The sequence below is a fragment of the Rhipicephalus sanguineus genome, unplaced genomic scaffold, assembly GCF_013339695.2.
Source record: "Rhipicephalus sanguineus isolate Rsan-2018 unplaced genomic scaffold, BIME_Rsan_1.4 Seq1184, whole genome shotgun sequence".
Classification (NCBI taxonomy): Eukaryota; Metazoa; Arthropoda; class Arachnida; order Ixodida; family Ixodidae; genus Rhipicephalus; species Rhipicephalus sanguineus.
In genome coordinates this window covers 1-24011 of record NW_023614452.1, presented here as the reverse complement: position 1 = coordinate 24011, position 24011 = coordinate 1, and the positions used below count along the sequence as shown (strand labels likewise).

The 24011-nt window shown below is 46.4% G+C and overlaps 1 long non-coding RNA gene across 1 annotated transcript; it reads right to left on the bottom strand.

Annotated features, from left to right (window-relative positions):
• Window positions 1–314: 314 nt before the first annotated feature.
• LOC119376382 (uncharacterized) lies at window positions 315–23862 on the bottom strand. Its single transcript, XR_005180561.1, has 4 exons — window positions 23615–23862; window positions 21787–21841; window positions 13574–13668; window positions 315–394 (listed from the first exon to the last, which is right to left on the bottom strand). It is a non-coding gene; the product is annotated as an uncharacterized LOC119376382 (long non-coding RNA).
• Between the last annotated feature and the right edge of the window lie 149 nt (window positions 23863–24011).

The following is a 24011-nucleotide window of genomic DNA, read 5'->3' as shown; positions in this document are numbered from 1 at the left end:
AACTTAAGACATCGTTCTTTGTCTAAAACCTACGCGTTGAGTAAACTTCATCGAAATGAGGAATGGTGACCGGGACATCGTGTTGTTTCTCATTTGGACACTCACCGGAAGCTGCACCGTACATCTTCGGTGGGAATAGTACCTACTACTGAAAACAGCCTCTGATTCCATTATTGCGAATTAGCAACTCTTATTGTTAACCACTACTGTTGCATAATTTCTTTTCTGTTTCATTTGTCACTTTCCTCCCCTCACACAATACTACTTCGGGAACCCGTGAGGTAACACATAAAGAAACTAAGTGTGCTACTTACTGCAGCCAGAGCTGACGGTGTGAGGCCGGTGCTGGAGCTGCGGATGCGGTCTTGCTCCTCTGGCGGGATGTCGAGTACGTCTGTAAAAGAACAATGCCAGCTGGTCCAGCAGGGCAGCTAGCTCTTGACGACGAGCCTCTTCGAGTAGCTTGAGCTGACCATGCAATCATAGGCACAACAGCTCACACACAAGGCCACCAGGAAAATGGTGGTAGCAGTTTACAAGAGCAAGGTTGGCCCCATCCAGAACACCACGAGCACAGTTATCAAGGCTACCTCGCCCTCACTGAAATCTACAGACCTTTGAAGAGACAAGGTTAAGTTTAGAGATGCCTTTGGGCAAAACGAGATACCCCTTTCACATTGAGAAAAGGCCTAATAAGCACTCTTCAAGCTCTGAAACCAGTCACCGCAACCTTTGCACTGCTGTCTGCTAAGCTTTTATTAATATCTGATAACTAAGCCACATCTAAAAGATCCCAAGAGCCTTTAGCAAGATTTTACAACTTGTGCTGCACCATGATGACATTAGCATGAGAATGTACTTCTAAATCAGTGACAGGGGCGAAACAGTGCTGAAGATTGAAAATACATTGCCAGCTTGCTTAAGCTTCCCACAGTGCTAAAATGGGAAGAAAAGGCCAACGGGGCAAAAGCACTCTTTGATCCTCTTCTTTAGTCCTAATAGTTTTTTTTTTCCTATTCCTCGCCACACTAAAACAAGTGAAAAAAAGACATGGCACTGACATGGGGAGAGTTGCATAAGTGATGCCGATAGAAGAAGAGTGGAAAGGTGCCTCAACAATTTCTCAGTTGTCCCATACTAAACGAAGTGGACACTGCCCTCTACTGTCTACATCGTCCACTGCACGACGACGAGGACCTCTCCCAATGATTTCGGACGCAGCCTCACCTGTGCAAGCCGATTCCATTTTATGCCTGCAAATTTCTTATTTTTGTCGCTCTACGTAACCCTTTTCCGCCCCCTGAACCTGTCCAGGTTCATTTTTCCTCTTAACGATAACTAGGATATCTGCCGCCCCTCTGATCTCTAATCCACTGTCTTTCTGTCTCTCAGTGTTCTGTCTGTCAGGTTTTTGTACCACTGCAGGCGGCGTGGTTCTCAACTTGTTCTCCCAGTTCAGACCACGCATGGTAGCCTTCTAAGAAAAATACCAAGAGGTCATGGTCAAGAACTTCACTGTACTATTGATACTAGTAGGCTTTTCTTGTGTTTAAAAAAATTCATCCGGTTTGAGAAATTTGAAGGTTGTGGCGGTGGCATGGCGGCCACACAGCAAGTTGGGGGCACAGTTAACCCTGCCTGAGAACAAGAGTGTGACAGACAAGGACGAAGTGAGTAACACGTGAGCTAGTTTGTTGATCATCAGAAGGCAAGAACAGCACTCACATCACAAGGACAAAAAAAGGAACGTGAAGCACGGGTGCCTGGCATTTCTTTTCTCTGTCCTCGTCATAACATGTCATAACAAGTCATAACATGAAAATCATGACACGCATGTCATGTACAGCATGATTTACATGCTACGCTCATGGTGCGCTGGCGGCCGTTTCGCTAGTTTGATATGCACCAAAATTGGTATCTTGCGACGTGACTGTGTGACGAACATAAATAACACGAGTTAACATGAAAATCATGACACGCATGTCATGCACAGCATGACTTACGTGCCACGCTCATGGTGCACTGGCGGCCGTTTCGCTAGCTTTATATACACCAAAATTGGTATCTTGCGACGTGAACGTGTAACGAACATAAATAACACGAGATAACATGAAGATCATGACACGCATGTCATGTACAGCATGACTTACGTGGCACGCTCATGGGGCGCTGGTGGCAGTTTCGCTAGCTTGATATACACCAAAATTGGTATCTTGTGACGTGACTGTGTAATGAACATAAATAACACGAGCTAACATGAAAATTATGACACGCATGTCATGTACAGCATGACTTACGTGCCACGCTCATGGAGCGCTGGCGGCAGTTTCGCTAGCTTGATCTACCCCGAAATCGGTACCGCGCGACGTGACTGTGTGACGAACAAAAAACTCGAGTTAACATGAAAATCATGACACGCATGTCATGTACAGCATGACTTCCGTGCCACGCTCATGGAGCGCTGGCGGCCGTTTCGCTAGCTTGATCTGCCACGAAATTGGTATTGCGCGACGTGACTGTGTGACGAACATAAAAACACGAGTTAACATGAAAATCATGACACGCATGTCATGTACAGCATGACTTACGTACCACGCTCATGGGGCGCTGGCGGCGGTTTCGCTGGATTTATATACACCAAAATTGGTGCTGCGCGACGTGACTGTGTGACGAACATAAAAACACGAGTTAACATGAAAATCATGACACGCATGTCATGTAGAGCATGACTTACGTGCCACGCTCATGGGGCGCTGGCGGCGGTTTCGCTAGCTTGACCTACCCCGAAATTGTTATTGCGTGACGTGACTGTGTAACAAACCAAATAACACGAGTTAACATGAAAATCATGACACGCATTTCATGCACAGCATGACTTACGTGCCACGCTCATGGGGCGCTGGCAGCGGCTTCGCTAGCTTGATCTACCCCGAAATTGGTATTGCGCGACGTGACTGTGTAGCGAACATAAATAACACGAGTTAACATGAAAATCACGACACGCATGTTATGTACAGCATGACTTTTGTGCGACGCTCATGGGGCGCTGGCGGCCGTTTCGCTAGCTTGATATACACCAAAATTGGTATCTTGTGACGTGACCGTGCTAGGAACATAAACCGTCTCTTACTTATTTCAATCGCGGGTGTGTTCAGCTTTCCACTGTTGTCCCTAAAACCCAAGGCTTCATGTAGGCTCGTGCTCAAACGTACACCTGGGTCGATATCTCCACATTCAATCAGAACAGGCTCCGTCGTTTCCTTAGCTTCCTCACAGCATATACTGAATCGCGCTTTATAACTACGCGTTCTAAGGCACGTGGATGGATTCATGGATGCTATGAGCGTCCCCTTTATAACAGGGCGGTGACAAGTGTGCCACCAGGCTCGAAAAAAAAATCTTTTTCCTTTTTTTTGTGGCCTAATGCCTCTACTTCGATAAAATATATCTTACTACAGGAAAAAAAAAACGGAAATTGTCAACCCAGTTCTCTGCCCTTTACGGCAGACTGTCCTTATTTTTTTCCAATATTTATTTTTTGTCCTTTCTCTCTCATTTTCTGCCACCAATACTCTAACAGTTTCTTATTTCAATCGCGGGTGTGTTCAGCTTTCCACTGTAGTCCCTAAAACCCAAGGCTTCATGTAGGCTCGTGCCCAAACGTACACCTGGGTGGATATCTCCACATTCAATAACAACAGGCTCCGCCGTTTCCTTATCTTCTCCGCAGCATGTGCATTGTTCTTTAGTGAATCTCGCCTTATAAGTACGCGTTCTAAGGCAACCCGACCTCGCTTCAAACAGTAAAGTGCTTGCCCTTCAATTATCTTCAAATGCTTCCCTCCTTATTTCATTTTTGCCCTTTCGGTAGTTAAAGCCGGTTTTTTCTCCAAAGCTGCCGCCCAGGAAATCCTCTCCGCCTCTCTGAGTTTTCGCTTAACGCTCTTTGTTGACATATTGCTTACACTACCAGCCGTATATTTACTAGTGAGCCTCCTAGTTCATTTTCTCCACTGTGTGTCCACGCTCTTCCTATACAAATAACGGAACACCTTCTCTGCCCATTTACTCTCCTTCATATTCCTTAGCCTTTCTTCGAACCTTATTTTGCTCTGAGCCTCCCTCGCCTCAAAACCTGCCCATCCCATATCGCCCTTTACAGCCTCATTTGTCGTCTTCCCGTGAGCACCCAACGCGAGGCGTCCCACAGTCCTTTGATTTATATCCATTCCCGATTGCACCTCTGCCCTCATGCACACCAGTGGGCCCCGGAACCATTACACCTTTCTGCAGACCTCGAAGCACCTCGTACCTATTGTATCCCTACAACGTTCTGTGGTTCATGATTGCAGCATTCCTCTGTCCTTTTGCTGCCGCGGCTCTTTTGGTGGTGTCGCAAGTTGACGTCTCGTGAACTTGCGACACCACCTAGCGCCCAATGAACACAAATTGTTAATGTCACCGCGCTCTTGAATTTCGACCTTCGAAAAACAATACCTGCTAATATTGATGTTCAGTTATTACACTGTATTTCTTCACGCCTTGAAAACATTTCTGATTTCCATCAGCTCGCTTATTGGCTGTTCCCTCTTGTCCTCTCGTGACGTTTCGTTCCGTTCTATCACATAACGCGTACAAAATGGCTCCTTAGAACCAATGTCGTACACATGCTGCCTTGTTATCTTTAAGGCCTCGTTAAAGCTCGCACGTTTCTTTACACGTTCTGTATTTAATTGAAATGCGTAACAACGTACAGTATCATAAAATTAGCTCCTGATCCCACACAGCAATGAAAGCGTCAGTACGAAACAACCGGCACGATACAGTAAAGCTCTCATTTGGGCTAGTTGGTGCACAGGTGAACACATAGTGTAGGGTTGCGCGAAAGAACACGGACAAAGGGAAGTGGACAGGACGGGCGCAAAACTTCAACTGAATAAACTGAAGGCGTTAAAAAGTTTGAATCAACATCTGCCTGACACGTGCTTAAAAACCGAATAAATATAAGAATCAAGAAGAGCGGAAAACTAAGAGCAACAAAAATTTGAAACCTTATCTAAGGTCCACCGCGCAGACGCCAACCTGCAAACATGTGGCGATAGTGATATGTGGGTCGAGTATGATCAGTAACATGCGCTGAAGTATCAAACCAGAAAATAAAAACAAATGAAGGTCTGATTATATAAAACCATCTGAAAATTGCTGCTCCTTCGGGAGCAATGTCAGTGAAGGCATGCTAACGCAATTGTCACTTCGCGCAATGAAGAAGGCCTCTATTAATTCCCTTTCCATCTTGTCATTAGACTTGTACAGTATTCGGGTCTCCTTTAGTTTCGGCGAACAACCACATCTCCTACAGTGTAAATCGAGATGGCCTCCGGTGTGGGAGCGCACAGCTAGACTGTGCTCTCGCGCCCTCTCATTGAAGCAGCGTCCCGTCTGTCCAATGTAGCGCTGGGCACAGGACAGGGGGATTTCGTATACCACACCTGTTACGCACTCTACAGCGGGATCAACATGCCGCTTACTACACGGCACGCGCAAACCTTTGTGCATCATGGAACATACTTTTGCCATCTTGCACGGAGCCGAAAAAACCGTTTTTACCCCATAACTGTTGGCTACCTTTTTCATATTATGCGACACGCGATGTATGTAGGGCATTACGTGCACTCGTCTATTTTCACTCACATTCTCGTTACGTTTACTACTGCCCTTCTTGCTCTGTAGCAGCCGTTCACAAGAGCTTAAAATCACAGTTGAAGGGTATCCCGTCTTGACAAAGCGTGCCTCCTGGAGCGCTAAGCTTTCTTTTATCTTATGGTGGCATGATTTTTCCCGAGCGGACCGACAACACAAGGACACAATTGCTCTTTTTGTTATCTTAGAATGGGCACTGTCATACGACAGTAAGACCTTGGTAGTTCTTGGTGTGTACATCCAACACACGTGGTTGCTAGTAAAGAATAGACGCAGGTCTAGGAATTGTAGGCTGTCATTAGCCGGCTTCTCGTGCGTAAATGTCAGACCATCGGAAGCCAACCGGAACTCAGCTATAATAGCTGAAACCTTGCTTTCAAAAACATTATCGTTCTGGGCGGTGACGAGCACTAAATAATCGTCGACATATCTTAGCATTCTAACTATTCCTTGCGATGACACAGAAGCACCAAGTCTGCGGTCAACAGAGGCAAGATAAATGTCACTGAGCACCGGTGCAACCAAAGACCCTATACAAATATATACAAATTCCTCTCTTTTGAACATAGTAATTACTGTCATGACGTATGGCGGTGGAGTCAGTCTGAGGCATGCAGAGTCGGCGTGTTGTTGTGTGGTTCAGTGTACGAACTCTGCGCAGCGCAGAGAGATTCCCACATTGCCGCGCTGCTATCGGAACACGTGTCGGCGCCGCAAAGAGGGGACGCGGAAGGCCCCGCTCTGGGAAAGAAAGGCGACTCTGTGGTGACGCCGTCAAAGCGCAGGGCCGCCAAAGCCGCCTCCTTGCTTGTAACAAAAGGGAGGAGATACGAGCTGAACGGGAAGAGCGTCGCGCCAGTGGGACGAAGCGACACACGGCCGCCTGGTTTCAGTTATTGTTTGGCATCCGCATGCGCCCCTATGAGCGTTTACCTGCGCTGCCGTTCGGAGAACTTACCGCTAACAGGGAGCACGTGTCGGCGCCGCAAAAGGCGAACGCGAGGAATTGGTCTTGCGACCGCTTGGCCGGATGCGACCGGGGGATGTCTTTGCGAACAATCGCCGTCTGGTCGTAATAACGGCACTCGGAGCGTTCAGGTGAAGCGGCCCCCAGCTGCATGTAAGCGCTGCTTTGTGGCGGTTTCTTGAAAGAGACGCTGGTGCACGGGCAGGTTGAGCCCGAGCCGAGCTTTCGGCGCTGGCGGACGTCAGGGGCATGCTCAGGCTATAACGTAGGGGAGAGTGAGGTGACACGTGTTGCGCAGTGAACCTATCCCCTCGCGTGTTGTAGATTGTGTCGTACGTTAGACCAATGCCGTGTCTGTCATGAAAGTGTTTGTGCCATTGGTTGTGGTGATGCCAACCCCCAAGTGTGATTGGTTTGTTGAGGGACTCTTTGTCTAACTGAAGGTTGAAAAGAGGCTGTTTTGAATGTGAGAAGAGAGCGGAGGTTCGGGCTTGGACCCGGGCAGACGCCTGAGCGTGGCAATAAAGCGTCTCCTCACTGGACAACGGCTCTTCCTTCGCGCTGCCACCGTGCACTCGAGTCATCGAGGGGCGCCGATTCGAACCTCAAACACCTTCCCTGCTTAGCTAGTGTTGAAGCTAGCGTAGGATAGTAGGGAATGGAAATTAACTGGCGCAGTCGACCCTAGGATCGGAGAGCCCGCAGCGAGGAAGGTGCTGAAGCCCGGCGAAGCTGTCAAGACGCTCGCTGCTATTGGGACGTGCTGGTGAGCTGCCTGAAGCAGTACTGACATTCCGAGCCTGCCGGTCAACTTTGGAGCCAGGAGTTGAGCGACACGTGAGCGCTGGGTGTCAGCGAACAAGGGCGAAGCCGAACGACTTCGTTGAGCGACTGACGAGGCGCTGCGGTGTCCTGCATCGGGAGGAGAGCGGCAAGAGACGTCGACGTGAGGGACTGACGCAACGGCGAGGGTGGTCCGGTGGAGCACCGTGAGCATCGAGCGACTTCGTAACGACAAGCGTCAGAGACGGGACTGACGCAGCTGCAACTGACAACGACGGCGGGCGACGCATCACGGCAAGGTGAGGCTCGCTTTGTGCTCTCTCGGGGCCCTTTTTACTGAATGCACTTGCGTTCAGGCACACTCTGGGAGATGTCGGATTCAGAGGGAAATGTTATGGAAGGTAACAGTGTAAATGGATCGGATCGCACGCGCGAGTTGATACTTGAGATAGAAGCATTAAAGCTCAAGCTTGAGCTGGAGAAGATAAGGTCGTCGCGTGCCTCTTCAGAGGAGCCGGAAATCCGGAACCGGCATGCCGGTATTGGATGGTACGCGAAAGAGCTGAAAGCAGTTCTTGCGCCCATGCCCACTCATGAGCCAATGATCCCCGCCTGGTTCAAGAATGTGGACGCTCTTTTTGCGGCGTTGAGCATACCTGAGGAAGTGCAGGGCACTGTTATATTGCAATTCTTAAGTGACAAGATGCGGACATTCGTTGCCAATCAATCGGAGGCTGGGGTAATGGCGTACCCAGATCTAAAATCTAAAGTTTTAAAGGAACTGCGGATGACTCCAAGTGAGTACCGCCGAATGTTTCTAGAAATTAAAAGAGAGGCACATGAGTCTTGGAGCCAAGTGACAGCACGCCTGGAGACGAGGTTCACGTACTACCTCAGAAGTAGAGAGGTGCAGTCATTTGAGAGCCTTCAGGAATTGCTGATAGCTGATAGGCTGAAGCAGTTAATGTCAAGTGATCTCCGCTCACTGGTCACTCAGCAGGAAGTAAAGGGTTGGTTGAAGCCCAAGGATATAGCGGAGTTAGCCGCAAATTTTGAAGAAAGCCTGTGGGACGAAACCACACTTACCGCCGCGCGCCCACGCACGCGCAGATGTGTGAGCGATAGCCTAAAAAAATGTTGGAAGGAAACTAAAGGATAATGGCACTTCGGGCATCCGCGCCGGGTGGCAGCACTCCCTGGGCACAAAAAAAAAGCTTGAAAACTGGCAATTTCCAAACATGCAGACGCGGCACCGTACATGTATGGTATCGACCATTTGGGGACTTGTTTGCGGAACTCGCGCAACACCCGAGTAATTGTAAATGCAATTACGCGGGTGTCCTTGCATTTCACCATCATCCAGACGTGGCCAAATAAGGCTGGGAACCGAACGCATGTCCTCGAGCTTAGCAGGGCGGTGACTTACGTGCTTAGCTTCCAAGGTGGGAGAATTTGAACACGGACAGTAGTATCGCACGAAATCGATTCTAAGGCGGGGGATTGACCGAGGGCTCGTTTCTAATGGAACCAACAGAATGAAGCTAAGGAGAGTATAGGGGACTATAATTGTATGTTTTAACTGTCGTATAGTAAGTAAAAGGAAATGAATTACAGTGAGTGAGAAATCAGCTTGCCGCAGCTAGGGATCGAACCTACCGCCTTCGGATGACCCGTCCCATACTCTACCAATTGAACGCGGCTGTCGCTTTCCCATTAATTTATCTATTAGGTATGTCAGTGTAATCCCCGGAGTGTTAGCCAGAGCTGTTCGCAGCCAATACGGCAAAAAATGTGCGGCAGAACTTCGACAGCTTCGGCTACGTGCGTCACTAAGAATGGCATGTGGAATATAAACGCTTGGTCACTACAAAAAGCTTGGAAAGTGGAGGTTCTGAAAACGTGTTAAGTGTAAAGACGTTTGCAATAGAGTTGTAAATGAAAACCTACCTGGCCTGCTGGCACAGGCGTGTTCAGGATGGTATCCCGCCAGCAGGCCAGTCGCCTCGTGCCACACGTACAGCAAATCTGCGTTTTTTTTACAGAAAACAGCAGTTGTCGAGCTTGTGAACACCAAGGTACTGGCTGGTCAGCACTGCAAATATATACCCCTCAGAGTGCATCCAAACGACAGAGCAAAACGTGTAGTGGTAGATTGCCTGCTTAGGGCTACAATGCCGTTGATTTGTTTTTACCAGCAAAGAGCCCGTGTTTTGTGACTTGAATAAAAAGTGTGGTTCCAATAGTCACCAGAAGATATTTTCGTTGACAAGCACATTGTGAATTTAAAAAAATTGTAACCGTATTATGTACCTGGCTGAGACATACCAGCGCAAGGAATAAAACGATGCCACAGCGCACGCGCCCTTCAGCTAGCGGTAAAGTCGCGAAACGCCTCTTGATCTCGCAGGCTTTAGTTCTGGCGATACCAGTTGTACCGGCCCCTACAAAAACCCTACCAAAATGGCAGAGCGCAGCACAGGTAAACGTAAAAGGTGGGTTCCACGAAGTCTGTTTTGCTAGCTTTCTTTAAAGTCATGCATATGTCCACCCAATAGGTTTTCCTATTTATGGACATGTCTTTTCAGCACGGCCTTTTATTTCTGAATTGAGACGAAACGGGCAAGCTCTGGCACGTTTGCGTTTGCATTTCACACTAAGGACTAATAGAATGGTAAATCTATCTGGGCTTTTTCAATCTGATGCTGGACACTACTGCGTCGAAGCCGCATAAGCAAGCATGTATATGTTCCTCATCAGGCTTTCAACATTTCAATTAAAAACTACGAATGATGGCCACTTATGTTTTCTATGGCTTCATAAGGTTGTGCCTAACAAAGCGGGCTTCTCGAACCATTACCCTTCTTTAGTTTACCTTATTTTAAGAAGTTAGATATGACCTCGTACTCGTACGCTGCGGTTTTTGCAGCATAGCAAAGCGACAGTGACTGGGCATAATTCGCGAGGCCAGCTAATCTAGAAGAAGACCAAGATTGTTGCTGTTGTAAAGTGAGTGGCTACTGGAAATACATAATTAAACGTTACGTATTAGTGTACGGTTATTAACATGTATATGGCGCTGCACCCTGAAAGCTCTGCGTATCATAAGAACTTCAGTTTCAATAACCCCCTACGTCAACTCCAATAAAAAATATTCACAACGCTTGATCAGTTACCAAACCTGACCATATTATGATGCCGCAAATGTAAACGTTATTTTATTACAGGATTCCGCCATGTACATTTGAAAATGCATTCTGCCTCTGGCACCAAGCAACAATGGCTGTCACACCCACACAGGGTCTTAGAATTACCTACAAAGAAAATTGGTGCGGGACGCTGTCGTACGACGAAAATTATTCGACACAATCAGCGAAGTGGCACCGTTCTCGGAGAGCAGCAACACGTTAAAAGTATTTAGTCTACCCTAGTGGTTCAATCAAGCTGTTTGAAGTTTGAGTTCCAGCCGTGCCGAGTGTCCGCGAAATTGGCGAAGCGGGTGAGGGCAAAGCGAAGAGAGTGGGAAAGCATAGCACAGCAGAGCAAGGCATTGCTAAGAGAGGGAGAGGAGCAGCCGAGCAGGGCCGCCTTTCAGTCCTCTCGGGTTGGGTTGGGTTGAGAGGGGGGGGGGGGAATATGGATTGAGCTGTCATGTCCATACCACGTGGCAGGTGTCAGCCATCTCACAATACTGGCAGAGATCGGAAAAGGAAGAGTCAAATTGTTTGAGCACTGCCAGGCACAGTAGCGTATTAGTGAATAGCCGGAGAATTCTCTCGTCTGCCTTTTTGAACCCTTGCAGGACGCAGGAAAGCGGTGGTAGGAGTCCCAATAATGGGTTGTTACATATTTAAAAGTGATGAGAGGAGAGTTTTCTTCTGAATCAGAAGGGTCACCGGTGGGCGAGGTAGGGGCCCGGGGAATGAGTGCGCTGGCAGCAACGTGCGCTGCCTCTTTGCCTGCCAGGCCCTGATGGCCGGTAGTCCAGATTAGTGTACGGGGAGAGGGGTAACGTACCCGCGGACAGGGTCGAATAATATTTCTCGAGTGAGTCTCTCTTGAGTGATTGAGCAGTTCGTTGAAATCAAAACGAGTGTATCTAGAATGCTCAATGCTAGTTCTGGTGTGCGACAGGCAAATGTGTTGGGGCCACTATTATTCCTTCTTATGTAAATGATTTAGTACAAACAATCCCTGACTCGGTGTCTTTTAAGCTTTTTGCGGATGATTGTGTTGTGTTTAAAAACAACCTGCTCTGAAGACCATAATCTATTACAGCAAACTCTACGCAGCATTCAATGCTGGTGCGCAGCATGTCCTAGTGTGTTTACCTACAATATCAATGGTTCCCCCATTCAATCAGTAACACAGTATAAGTATTTAGGGACAAAGGCGTGCGCAGAGGGGGGCGCTAATAACCTAGGAGGGAGGGGGCGCAAAATCTGCCCCATACATTGGCTTAATAGGGTGGGGGGCCGCTGCGATGAACCTTTGCCCCCCCCCCCCTTGGTGGAGAACCTTGCGCACGCCTATGTTTAGGGATCACTCTTTCTAGTGATATGACGTGGCGGGCACACATTTCGGCCATTTGCAATTGAGCTTTTCGGAAACTGCGATTTTTTAAAAAAAGGAAGCTTACAAAGGCAACTGCGAATGATAAACGTCAAGCGTAAAATGCTATTATTAGACCTAAAAAGGAGTATGCATCCGTTGTATGGAATCCATACACTAATATTATATATATATAATACAAAAGATTAGATTCACCAAATAAACTCATGAAAGCTCACAACATCCCCCCCCCCCCCACTGTTCGTTTGCGAGGCAGACAATATTGATGAAGCCCTTGAACACCATTTGTCGTGTTGAATATTGTATCATTGAAACTTATATTACTTGTCGTGCGAGTGTTGTTGTAAACTATGTGTGCTGTTTTTCATTTCTTTGTTAAATATCGTACTAGCGAAACTGACGTATTGCATGTAGTGCCGGTATTGTTATAAATCATTTTTGTGCTGTTCTCCTTTCTTTGTAATTCCACTCCTGGCCTGCAGTATTGTGAAATAAATAAAATAAACACGGGTAGTGGATATTCTAGGTGGCATTAAGCCTGGGCCGGAAACTTAATGTGTAGGATAGGCAACCATGCTTTAGAGCAAAGGAATGGTTGTCAACGAACGGGAAACCCAGCCGAGGGCAGCAGCGAGATAGATGGAGTAGAAGTTCGCAGAGATAAAATGCAACAAGCTCGCACTACTAGGTATGGTAAATTGGAGATCATGAGGAGAGGCCTTCGTCCTGCAGTGGAGATAAAATGGGCTGATAATGATGGTGGCAGATAGATATGAACATAAAACCACGCTTTTCTCTTCTGTAGTTACCGATGCCGGAGTTTTCAATTCGCGCTCTAGCTCGTCTTAAAGGGTGTCCTCTCACCACTACCATCTGTTCAGCATTATGAATTGATCTATGAAAACGCCCTTTATGCTTCACTAAACAGAAGAATCCCTATATGTTCGCTGCCTTACTCCACTCCACTCCACTCCACTACATCGTCTCACCCCTTCATGGAGGAAACTCTAGTACAAAGGTAAGGGCAATTCTCTGTCCCCATGTTACCGCTTACTTTTCGCCGCCCTCTTGGAGCTGTCACTATAATAAGAAGGACACCTCGAGTCCCCCTCGTTTGTGGCACCCTGACCAAGCATGGGCTGCGCAGGCTGTGTGCCAGCTGAGACCAACGTACCTGCAAATATTCTAAGCGATCATTCTCAAACCCAAGAACGCGTATTTTTAATAAACTTCCTCTAAGTAAGATGATGATATCTGTTGCCATCTCCTTTGGCGGCGCCATGTAGTGAACTACCTTGTTTACGCCACAGGCCCTTGAGGAGAACTTTTGCCAGTTTTTCTCGATACACCATGCACTGACGTGAGATTAGACATCGTACGTTAAATGCCGCATTCAGCTACACTTCTTTTTTTAAGCAATTAGTTGAATTTTGTAACGCTGTGCGCGAACTGTAAAGATCAACTCCTCTTTCCATGCAACAATGAAAGCGGTAGTGCGAAGCAACGGGCACTGTAGAAAGAGAGTACTGTCAAATGGCAGTTTTCTGAACTTACCTATGCCTCGCCAAAAGAGCAAACGCAATTGGATGGGACAAAATGTAGGCTTGGTCCCCGTATCAGTATTCCGGCGCAGTCTTCACCTTGCAGTCCTACGACATCCGATTCATTCTGGTTGAGTTGCTGGAGACCCTTGTATCCTTGTATAAACACTTTGCTCAAGTTTTACTTTCAGTTACTCTGCATCCCGTGTTCAGTGGCTTTCACAAGTAGTGCTTGGTCGCGAAACCTGCGCGTTCTTTCACGCATGTACTTCTCGCGCTGCAAATAACTTGTGACAGCGCTAGTGACAGATATTTGTAGTAACTATGAAAAGCGGCATATGGTTGAGCACACATCGTTACAAATGAAATCTTACAAAATTTTATTATTTATTGATTTTTCGAACAATACAAAAGCATTGCCCGCGGTCAGGACAAAAGGAGGTGGTTAGCCCCCTGACGTGGTCCTGCTCGCGCTGGGCGCAGCAGTAGCAATAGAAACAATAGAAGTCATTATAATAACAATAGAAATCATTGCAATGCGCACACATAAACATATATACATACACAAAAATATATACATACAAATAATAAAAATAAAAAAAGGAACAAGAGAAATCATTGTAGTAACAATAGAAATCATGGCAATGCGCACACAAAAAGCATATATACATACACAAAAATATATACATACAAATAGTATGAGAGACTGTAGCTCACCCTACCGTGCAGAAAGCGCATTTATCCTAAGTGTTGAAGAGGGACCGAATTTTGATTTTGAAATTTTTAGAGTTTGTGCACGATCGTGCCAGTTCAATTATTGCAGGGTGCTCATTGCATAATTTCATAATTTGGAAGTCTATTGCTTGCATTCCATAGTTTGTGCGTGTTCTTTCCACAACTATGTGGGTTTTACGAAGGTCGTGACCGGTGTTCCTGCTTAAGTAGCGACGGCTAAATGAACCCCAGTCTCCCGATACTTCGCAATATATGCACATCGACAATTTGATTTTGTAAATCATGGCAATGCGCACACAGTATTGTGGAATTCTATACTTTAACATGAGAGCTGATGCATCTACATTATACCCCGAATGAAGTAGTCTAACTGCTTTCCTCTGTAAAGAAGAAAGCTTTTCATTATCGGTCTTAATTCCTGTTCCCCACATTAACGAACAGTAACTAAAATGAGAATGGACTATGGAAAAATACAATTCCTTCTTTAAGTTAGTTGTTAAAAAGTTACGTAAACGGTTCAACATGCCCATAGACTTCGCTACCTTCATCCTTACATTGTTCACGTTTATTGACCAACTTAAGTTTGATTGAAAAGAAACGCTTAGAAATGAATGATCATGTACTAGATCTAGTTGCGAATTGCCGTCGTATAATTTCATAATGTAATCTACTTCTTTATTCTTAGGATAGAAAAGCATGAACTTTGTCTTTTTAACATTTATTTTTAGTTTATTAGAAGATACCCAGAGATTAAGCTCATTCAACCAGTCCTTTGACATCGCCTCTAGCTCCTTCAAATCATTCCCAGAAAAGAAAACACTTGTATCGTCAGCATACATTATTACCTCCCCAGTGAAAGGGATATTAACAATATCGTTTACGTATGTTATAAATAATAGAGGGCCCTGGACAGAGCCTTGGGGCACACCATATTTAATTACAGTTTTTTCAGATTGAGCATCCTGAAGAGAAATGTACTGTAGTCGATTGTGCAAATAACTACGGATAAGATTTTGTGCTTTACCTCTAAAGCCGTATGCTTCAAGTTTACGGAATAAAATTTCGTGTTTGATGGAGTCGAATGCTTTTTGGAAATCTAGATATATACCAACTGTAAATAACCTGTTTTCAATATTTCGGATGATTTTATCTTTTATTCGTACAAGTGCCTTTTCTGTAGACTTTCCCTTTTGAAATCCGAACTGCTGCTCTACAATAACATTTTTCGCTGATAAAAATTTATTAAATCGCGTGCACAAGACTTTCTCTGCAACTTTAGAAAATATTGATAGTACAGATATTGGTCTATAATTACCCAACTCGTTACACTTTCCGCCTTTATGAAGTAAAGTCACACGAGCGATTTTTAGCTTATCAGGATATATACCAGATGATATCATTTCATTAAAGATGTGCGTTAATGGCTTTGCAATGTCATGTGCCACGGCCTTAACTGGTGAAGCTTTTATGCCGTCTTCTCCGGCAGCTGATTGTTTTCAAGAGAACCTAGAATAGAAATGATTTCATCTTCTGAAGTGGGACTAAGAAATAGAGCGTCTTTCACAGCTCTATGCACGTACGTCATATAACTTCGTTCTGGTTGTACAGTATGGAGGGTTTCGGCAGCTCCAACATTGATAAAGTAATTGTTTAACAAGTTTGCTAAAGAATCTCCAGAATACCTCACGCCATCAACTTCTAATTCCGGTGGTACTCCTGATGAAGGGATACTTGTCAATTCACGAAAGACCTTCCATGTCTTACAACTGTTTTGGGCGACGCTTTCAAACTTGCGTTCAAAAAAGGCAAGTTTGGCCTTCTTTAGGTCAACATTCAACCTATTTCTAAACTTCTTAAATTCCTGTAATATTTGAAGATCACGTGTTAATAGAAAATTAGCAAATAATTTTTCTTTTTGTTTAATACGATAATAAAGTTCGCTCGTGATCCATGCCTTCCGGGCCTTTCTGTGCTTCACTACTGTTGTTACAGGAAAAGCAGCATTATAACTGTGCTGTAATTTTGATACAAATATTTCATATGATCTAGACGGATTTTAGTCGGAGTATACGTCTTCCCAGTTTGTGCTGACGACTAGAGACTGAAATAAAGTGATGCTGCGCTGATTTATGCGTCTCGTAGTGAACTTTTCTGCACTGGAACAATTGTGGGTTGGAAAAATTGCAAATATGGATAAATGATCACTAATATCTGAACCTAGGACACCAGAGCAAGTTTCAGCCTTTGGCACATTTGTAAAGCATAAGTCAATAAGCGTATCACACTGTGAAGTAACACTGGTGGCCTGATGAATTAGGTTATCACAGTTATTCGCAAGCATAACTTCAAGTAACTGAAATTTTGCTTGATTATCGGTAAACTGATTTACATTAAAATTACCAACCATAATAACGTTCCATTTATTAGCATTCACAACTAATAACCTACATCATCAGCCTATGCGCAAAACATCTGGAGCCCCCTAGCATGCTTCTGTATGCTGCACAATATCTTTCACAGTGATCATGTCTGACTGCATAAAACTTGCGCGTGCTATCGTTCGGCACGATCCCCCACTTTCTGTTATTGCAACATTTCCATTGTATTCGACGCTTCTAAACGCAATGAATGCGTGACGCGAATAGCCATGTATTTTCCAGGATTATTTACGCGAGGTACAGCGATTACGGTTGAAAGTATGCAGTTGACACACGTATGAAATACAAAGCATTCCAGTATAAAGCAATCCTTTATTAATACCCGGGGTTTCAAGTGCCAAAACAACGATATGCTTATGAGGCAAGCCGTAGTAGAAGGTTCCGGAAATTTAGACAATCTGGTGTTCTTTAACGTGCACCTAAATGTAAGTACATGGACCTCTAGCAATTCGCCTCCCTCAAAATTCCACCTCCGCGGCTGGGATCAAACCCACGTATTTCTGGTCAGCAGCAGTCACCGTACAACCACAGTACTACCGCGACCGCCAGCTGTGCGCAAGTTCACCCACCAAATTGTTCAATCTTGTAGGTGGTGCTTCGGCTAATGAATTCTGCACCACCACAAGAACGTGACGATCTCCGTAGAACCAAGAGTGAATGATGCATGTTGACAATAAATGTTAAGAGAACAACACAGCCAAGAATCGAGATAGCGAGAATCTTTTCCAGAAAATTACTTGTGCCCTGTGATCACACATAGAAAAAACTACCTTAGTTACCAGTCCCGCGAAATACATGCCCTAACAAATATGAACGATATCTGCAATGTACATGCTCTTACATTACATAAATTTATTCGATGTGTGCGACAAATACTGGCACCGAGCTAAGGGTCCAACAACGGCTTGGCTCGTCGTTGGACCCACACAGTTTGATGCAGAATTACCAGTAAAACTAGACGCTAGATGCTGATCTAAATATGCGTGTTGGCTGAACGTACGTGCTGCGCTGAAAGGCGCGAGATTGGCGAAAAACAAAGCGCGCGCGTGTGCGCGATTGTGTGTGCGTGCGTGTCCGTGTGTGTTCAACTTCAATAATAGATGATTTAGAAGTGACTAAATACCTTTCAAATGTGTTATTTTTCAGGAAGTTTTATTTGCTGAATGAAATCTTCGTCTTCGTTTTAAGCCTGACCAAGCCAGCCAACAATTATCGCGGACCGGTATACAGTATATAATCTGAGAGTCTTTATACGGCAACTGTGGATGCATTTTTCGATGGTGCCATGACACGCTTCGTAAACTCGCATAGACGGTGGTGCCAGAATGTAATATGGCAGCAATTTCTATACGATCGCATCAGCGTATTCGCAGACATGTGATTGCGGGAGATTAATTATCTCCCGCAAACGCGTTGTCGAATTACAGCAACCTGCGACACCCGGTTTGGGGACGTCGGTTTAAGGAATGTTCGGACATTTAGCGCGCTTTTGCTTTGTTCTTCCTGCTTCTGATAAATGGATTGATAATAGCCGTTGCACGTTAAACGCAAGCACACGTTTGCGGGACGTTGCAGTGCGCTTCCCACAAAGACGTAGTTTAATGCACGTCAACGCAAACGTCGGCAAGATCGATTAAAAGTTGGATGCTATGAGCGTTGTATTGATAACGACGCTGTGACCTGTGAACAACCAAGCTCAATTTCAAATTGCACATAATTCTTTGCCTACCGGGAATAATGATCAGCTCCCACAGAAAAAAAAAATGTATCTTCAAATAAATTTTCTGCATAAATAAATAAAATTTCTGCATTTTACGGCCGAGTAACCTTGGTTTTTACGCTATTTTGCTTTCCTCCGTTCTCTCTATATTTCTGCCACCAATCTGCGCACCGTGCTGTTTCGACCTCTATCGAGGTCATGTTCACCTTCCTCGGACTGCCTTAAAAACCCAGGGCTTCACCTAGCTCCTGCCAGACGTACACCTGGGGCGCTATTTTGTACGCGTTCTAGCATAGAACGGGGAGGAGGATCGAACAAAAGGACAAGGGGAAGCCACACGGGATTGGTCGAGGCTAGTGTGACGGTCAAGACGTGAGAATAGCCCAAGTTTTGCTTAGAACGGGGAGGAGGTGTTGGAACAGTCTCCGCAAATGACTTGGGTTGGATCCAAACGAAAGCGGAGGAATGGTCTTCCCGCGCATCTCTCTACCGCGCGGACAGTTTGCGAAAATGGCGTCTCCGTTCTCGTTCATGCCATTTTGCAGAAATGAAGCCGACGAAGCCCCGAGGTAGAAGGTGCGTTTGAGGTGATGACTGAAGAGGCGTACTTGGTGACGGGGCCCTCGCTCTTCAGCGCGTTGGACAGCTCGCCCCACAGCCGACGCCTGTCCGCTGCCGTAAATTCGTGCGTAAACTCGCTAGCTCGTACGGCCAACTCTCGATGCTGTTCCATAAACGAGAGCAGCAACTCTCTCTGATTGTCGGGAATGCGCGAACCTCGTAAGTGCGTGTGCTGCGCCATTTCGACAACTGAATAACGGTTTCCAATCGTCGCGCCGTTTGAATTTTACAAGTACACTAATACTAGAACCACTGGATGAAACAGCGTGGTGGCCAGCGCCACCACCGAACGCCTCGTGAAACTGCGGACACCCCCTGACGCTATGTCAAGACATTAACACAAGTTAATTGTTAAAGTCGCCGAGCTCTTCAACTTTAAGCTGCGAGAAACAATGCCTCTGAATATGATGTTTCAGGTATAATAATTATACATTTATTTATGCATTGGATACATTCCTGAATTCCCCAGCTCGCCTATTGGCTGTGTGCTCCCGCTTGTCCTTTTGTTCGATCCTCCTCCCCGTTCTATGCTAGAACGCGTACAAAATAGCCCCCCTGGTGGATGTCTTCAGAGTCAAAACATGCTCCGTCGTCTCCATATTCACACAAAGTAGAGTCTCAACGAAAAAGCTTAGCAGAAGTGGCCGGTGGCCGGAGCCACAAAATCGCGACACGCGGCGCTGTTGATGACGAGCACGCCGATAGTGAGATTGCCAAGCACTTTCCATTTTCCGAAGCAGGGGTGGCCTATGGACCGGCGGAAAGCAGCCCATCTTGCTGTTGGCCCACCCGTGTCCATATGCGTAGCCCACCATGCTTATCGGCAGAGGTGGCTACGTACTTGCTTTTTTTCGCTGGAGCTGCGAGCAACCATATGTCTCTATCGCAGTTGCCCCGAAAAGCTCTTTGTTGGAGTGCTTTCTGCCAGCCACCCCTGCTTTGGAAAATGCAATGTGCTTGGCACTCTCGATGTCTGGCTGCGTGCTCGAAAAACGGCGTCGCGTGTCGCAATATTGCGCTCCGGCAACCAGTCACCTGTGTCAATCTTTTTCCGTTGGGATGTACGTACATGTGTCGTCTTTTATTACTGAACATCGCTTTATAGTAACGCGTTTCTAAGGTAGTCAGTCGTCATTGCAAATACATTATTGCGCTTCCCTCGACCTCATGTTAACATATCTAAAAAGAAGCGCCCCCAATAGGTGCATTGTGCCAACAACTTCACGCCTATCAGTTCATGATACCAACCATTCGTAGTGTTCTATTAGGACATGTATCGTAGCCCTACAGACGCCGGAGTCACCGAACGATCTGGGAATCTGGATGCGCTCATAAGAACGTTTCGCGCTACAATGGACAAATTTTAGGATGGAGACCCCGGCTTTTATGGGCGCGCAGGCGTGTGATAGAAAAGCCGCCATTCTAGTCAGCAACGATACTCCTAAACGGCTTACAGAGGGTGGTACGGTAGCTAGCTTTTTTTTTCCCCTATAGTTGTACAGTACGGCTCATCTAACAGCGGTTGTGCTTCATGTTGTGCTTCATCGTCATGAGTGCTCCGGGCCCAAAATCTTCGGGCGCTCGTTCACAGCAGCGTTTTAACTGCGCGCCGGAACGGTGGGAGTTTCTGAACTAGTGGTGCGGTGCGGCATTGGCGACCTGCACATCGTGACAAAGCCAATCAACGACGGTTTTCGCGCGGGCCAAAGTCGGGGAAGTTTTACGGCGCTTGTGGCATACGCGACAGAACTACGCAATATCTTCGTGCCTTCGTTTCTAAAGTTTGGACAGTTTCTCATTTCTTTTTTAACGTGCAGAAGTGACAATCTCCTTTGAAATAAAACATGCGCTCGCTTTTGAACCAGAATATCGCTGAAAGTTTCAACGAAAGGCCTACTGTAACTACGTCAGCGTTTGATTTACCTACCCCACCCTAACCAAGTCGCACCATTGGCATTTGTCGCGTTTTAGATTCGCCCGGTCGAATTATTCTAAACTTCGAACACTAGCTGTTTGAAAGTCGAATCAAATTAATCGATTACGTATTATTCGATTCGAATTTGAAACTCATATATTCGCACATCGCTAATTATTCATCGTAGCGAGCCTTTCCAGTCACCGTAGTGCTGCGAGCGCAGAACGCGAACGGTGAGCGCAAAACCCTATTCTAATTCTCGCGAAAGCAAGCACAAGCAAAGGGTCTTGATGCCCGAAACTTTTAGGACCATTATTTTTATAACTCTGATAAAGGAAGGGAAAACGCCGTCACCATAACTGGCGCTGAAGCGGGAGACATAGGCGCCGCCATGTTTAGCATGTACACACACCAAAGAAACTTGTACACATCAGTGCTTAGGGTATGAAGTCATCCAAGCCGCAGCAATAGCATCGCTCCGAATTGCCACGAAAACGCGTTTCGCGCATATTTTTCTTGCGAAGTGCTTTGAACTGGGATCAAAACAAATGATGAAGTACGCAGCCGATTCCATAAAAGCGCTAACTACCCATCGTGCTATGCATACTCATTGCACTCACGTGACGCTCAGCGGATCAAACAGTTCCGATAGCTCTGATGTGCCAATGCGACAACTGCTCTAATAGACGAGGAATCGATTTACTGTGCCACGAGCTATGACATCCTGCAAAAGCTATACCAATGAACGCTGTCGCCTCATTTATCGCATTAGACGAAAGAAAAAATGTGGAACCCACCTTTGTTGTCGTCAGTGATGCCGTCAGTCGGCCCTCCCATGTCGGCAACGGGTACCTGAAGAAGCATTCGGGCTGCTCTGAGCTGTGATCCACGCCTCGCGGCTCGGAATAATCGAATGCCGAATGCGCGCAGGCGCTGGCCCGAGCCGCACGAGCGCATGCGCTCGAGCCAACGCGTGTCTCCAGGAGCGCTGGCACGAGCGCTGGCCCGAGCCAGCGCGTGGCTCGGACCAGCGCGTGTCTGTACTTGACGATGATGATAATGGGTCACTCATACTTCGAGTTTCAATCAACCCCTTTCGTCAACTCCAATAAAAAATATTCACAACGCTTGGTCAGTTACCAAACCAGACCATTTTATGATGCCCGTAAATGTTAACGTTATTTATTACAGCATTCCGCCATATACATTTGAAAATGCATTCTGCCTCTGGCACCAAGCAACACTGGCTGTCCCACCACACAGTATCTTAGAATTACCTACAAGGAATATTGGTGCGGGACGCTGTTGTCCAACGACAATTCTTCGACACAATCAGCGAAGTGGCACCGTTCTCGGAGAGCATCAACACCTTAAAAGTGTTTAGCACACCATAGTGCTTCAATCAAGCTGTTGAAGTTTGAGTTCCAGCCGTGCCGAGCGTCCGCGAAATTGGCGAAGCGGGTGAGGGCAAAGCGAAGAGAGGGGGAAAGCAGAGCAGAGCAAGGCATTACTAAGAGAGGTATGAGAGGAGCAGCCGAGCAGGGCCGCCTTTCAGTCCTCTCGGGTGGGTTCGGGTTGGGCGGGTAAGAAGGATGAGCTGGCATGCCCATACCATGTGGCAGGTATCAGCCATCTCAATACTGGCAGAGATCGAAAAAGGAAGAGTCAAATTGTTTGAGCTCTGCCGGGCACAGTAGCGTATTAGTGAATAGCCGGAGAATTCTCTCGTCCGCCTTCTTGAACCCTTGCAGGACGCAGGAAAGCGGTGGTGGGAGTCCCAATAATGGTTTTTACATATTTAAAAGTGAGGAGAGGAGAGTTTTCTTCTGAATCAGAAGGGTCACCGGTGGCGAGGCAGAGGCCTGAGGAATGAGTGCGCGGGCGGCAGCGGTGCGCTGCCTCTTTGCCTGCCAGGCCCTGATGGCCGGTAGTCCAGATTAGTGTGCGGGGAGAGGGGTAACGTAGCCGCGGACAGGGTCGAATAATATTGTTCGAGTGAGTCTCTCTCGAGTGAGTGAGCAGTTCGTTGAAATTAAAACGAGTATATCTAGAATGCTGAATGTTAGTTCTGCTGTGCGACAGGGAAATGCGTTGGGGCCACTATTATTCATAATATATGTAAATGATTTAGTACAAGCAATCCCTGACTCAGTGTCTTTTAAACTTTTGCGGATGATTGTGTTGTGTTTCAAAACATAACCTGCTCTATTAGACCATAATCTATTACAGCAAACTCTACGCAACATTCAGTGCTGGTGCGCAGCGTGGGACATGGAATTAAACGCTGATCAAAAGGGTGCTCATAAATATAACACGGAAAACTAATCCTAGTGTGTTTACCTACAATATCTATGGCTCCCCCATTCAATCAGTAACACAGTATAAGTATTTAGGGACAAAGGCGTGCGCAGAGGGGGGGCGCTAATAACCTAAGAGGGGGGGGGGGGGCGCAAAATCTGCCCCATACATTGACTTAGTAGGGTGGGGGGGGGGCGCTGTGATGAACCTTTGCCCCCGGAACTCTAAAAATCAACTCCTCTTTCCACGCACCAATGAAAGCGGTAGTGCGAAGCAACCGGCACTGTACAAAGAGAGCACTGTCAAATGGCAGTTTTCTGAACTTACCTCTGACTCGCCAAAAGAGCAAACGCGATTGGATGGGACAAAATGTAGGCTTGGTCCCCGTATCAGTATTCCGGCGCAGTCTTCACCTTGCAGTCCTGCGACATCCGATTCATTCTGGTTGAGTTGCTGAGAGACCCTTGTATCCTTGTATAAACACTTTGGCCAAGTTTTACTTTCAGTGACGCTGCATCCCGTGTTCAGCGGCTTTCACAAGTAGTGCTTGGTCGCGATACCTGCGCGTTCCTTCACGCATGTACTTCTCGCGCTGCAAATAATTTGTGACAGCGCTTGTGACAGATATTTGTAATAACTATGAAAAGCAGCATATGGTTGAGCACACATCGTTACAAATGAAATCTTACACAATTTACAACTAATACGCTGTATCATCAGTCTA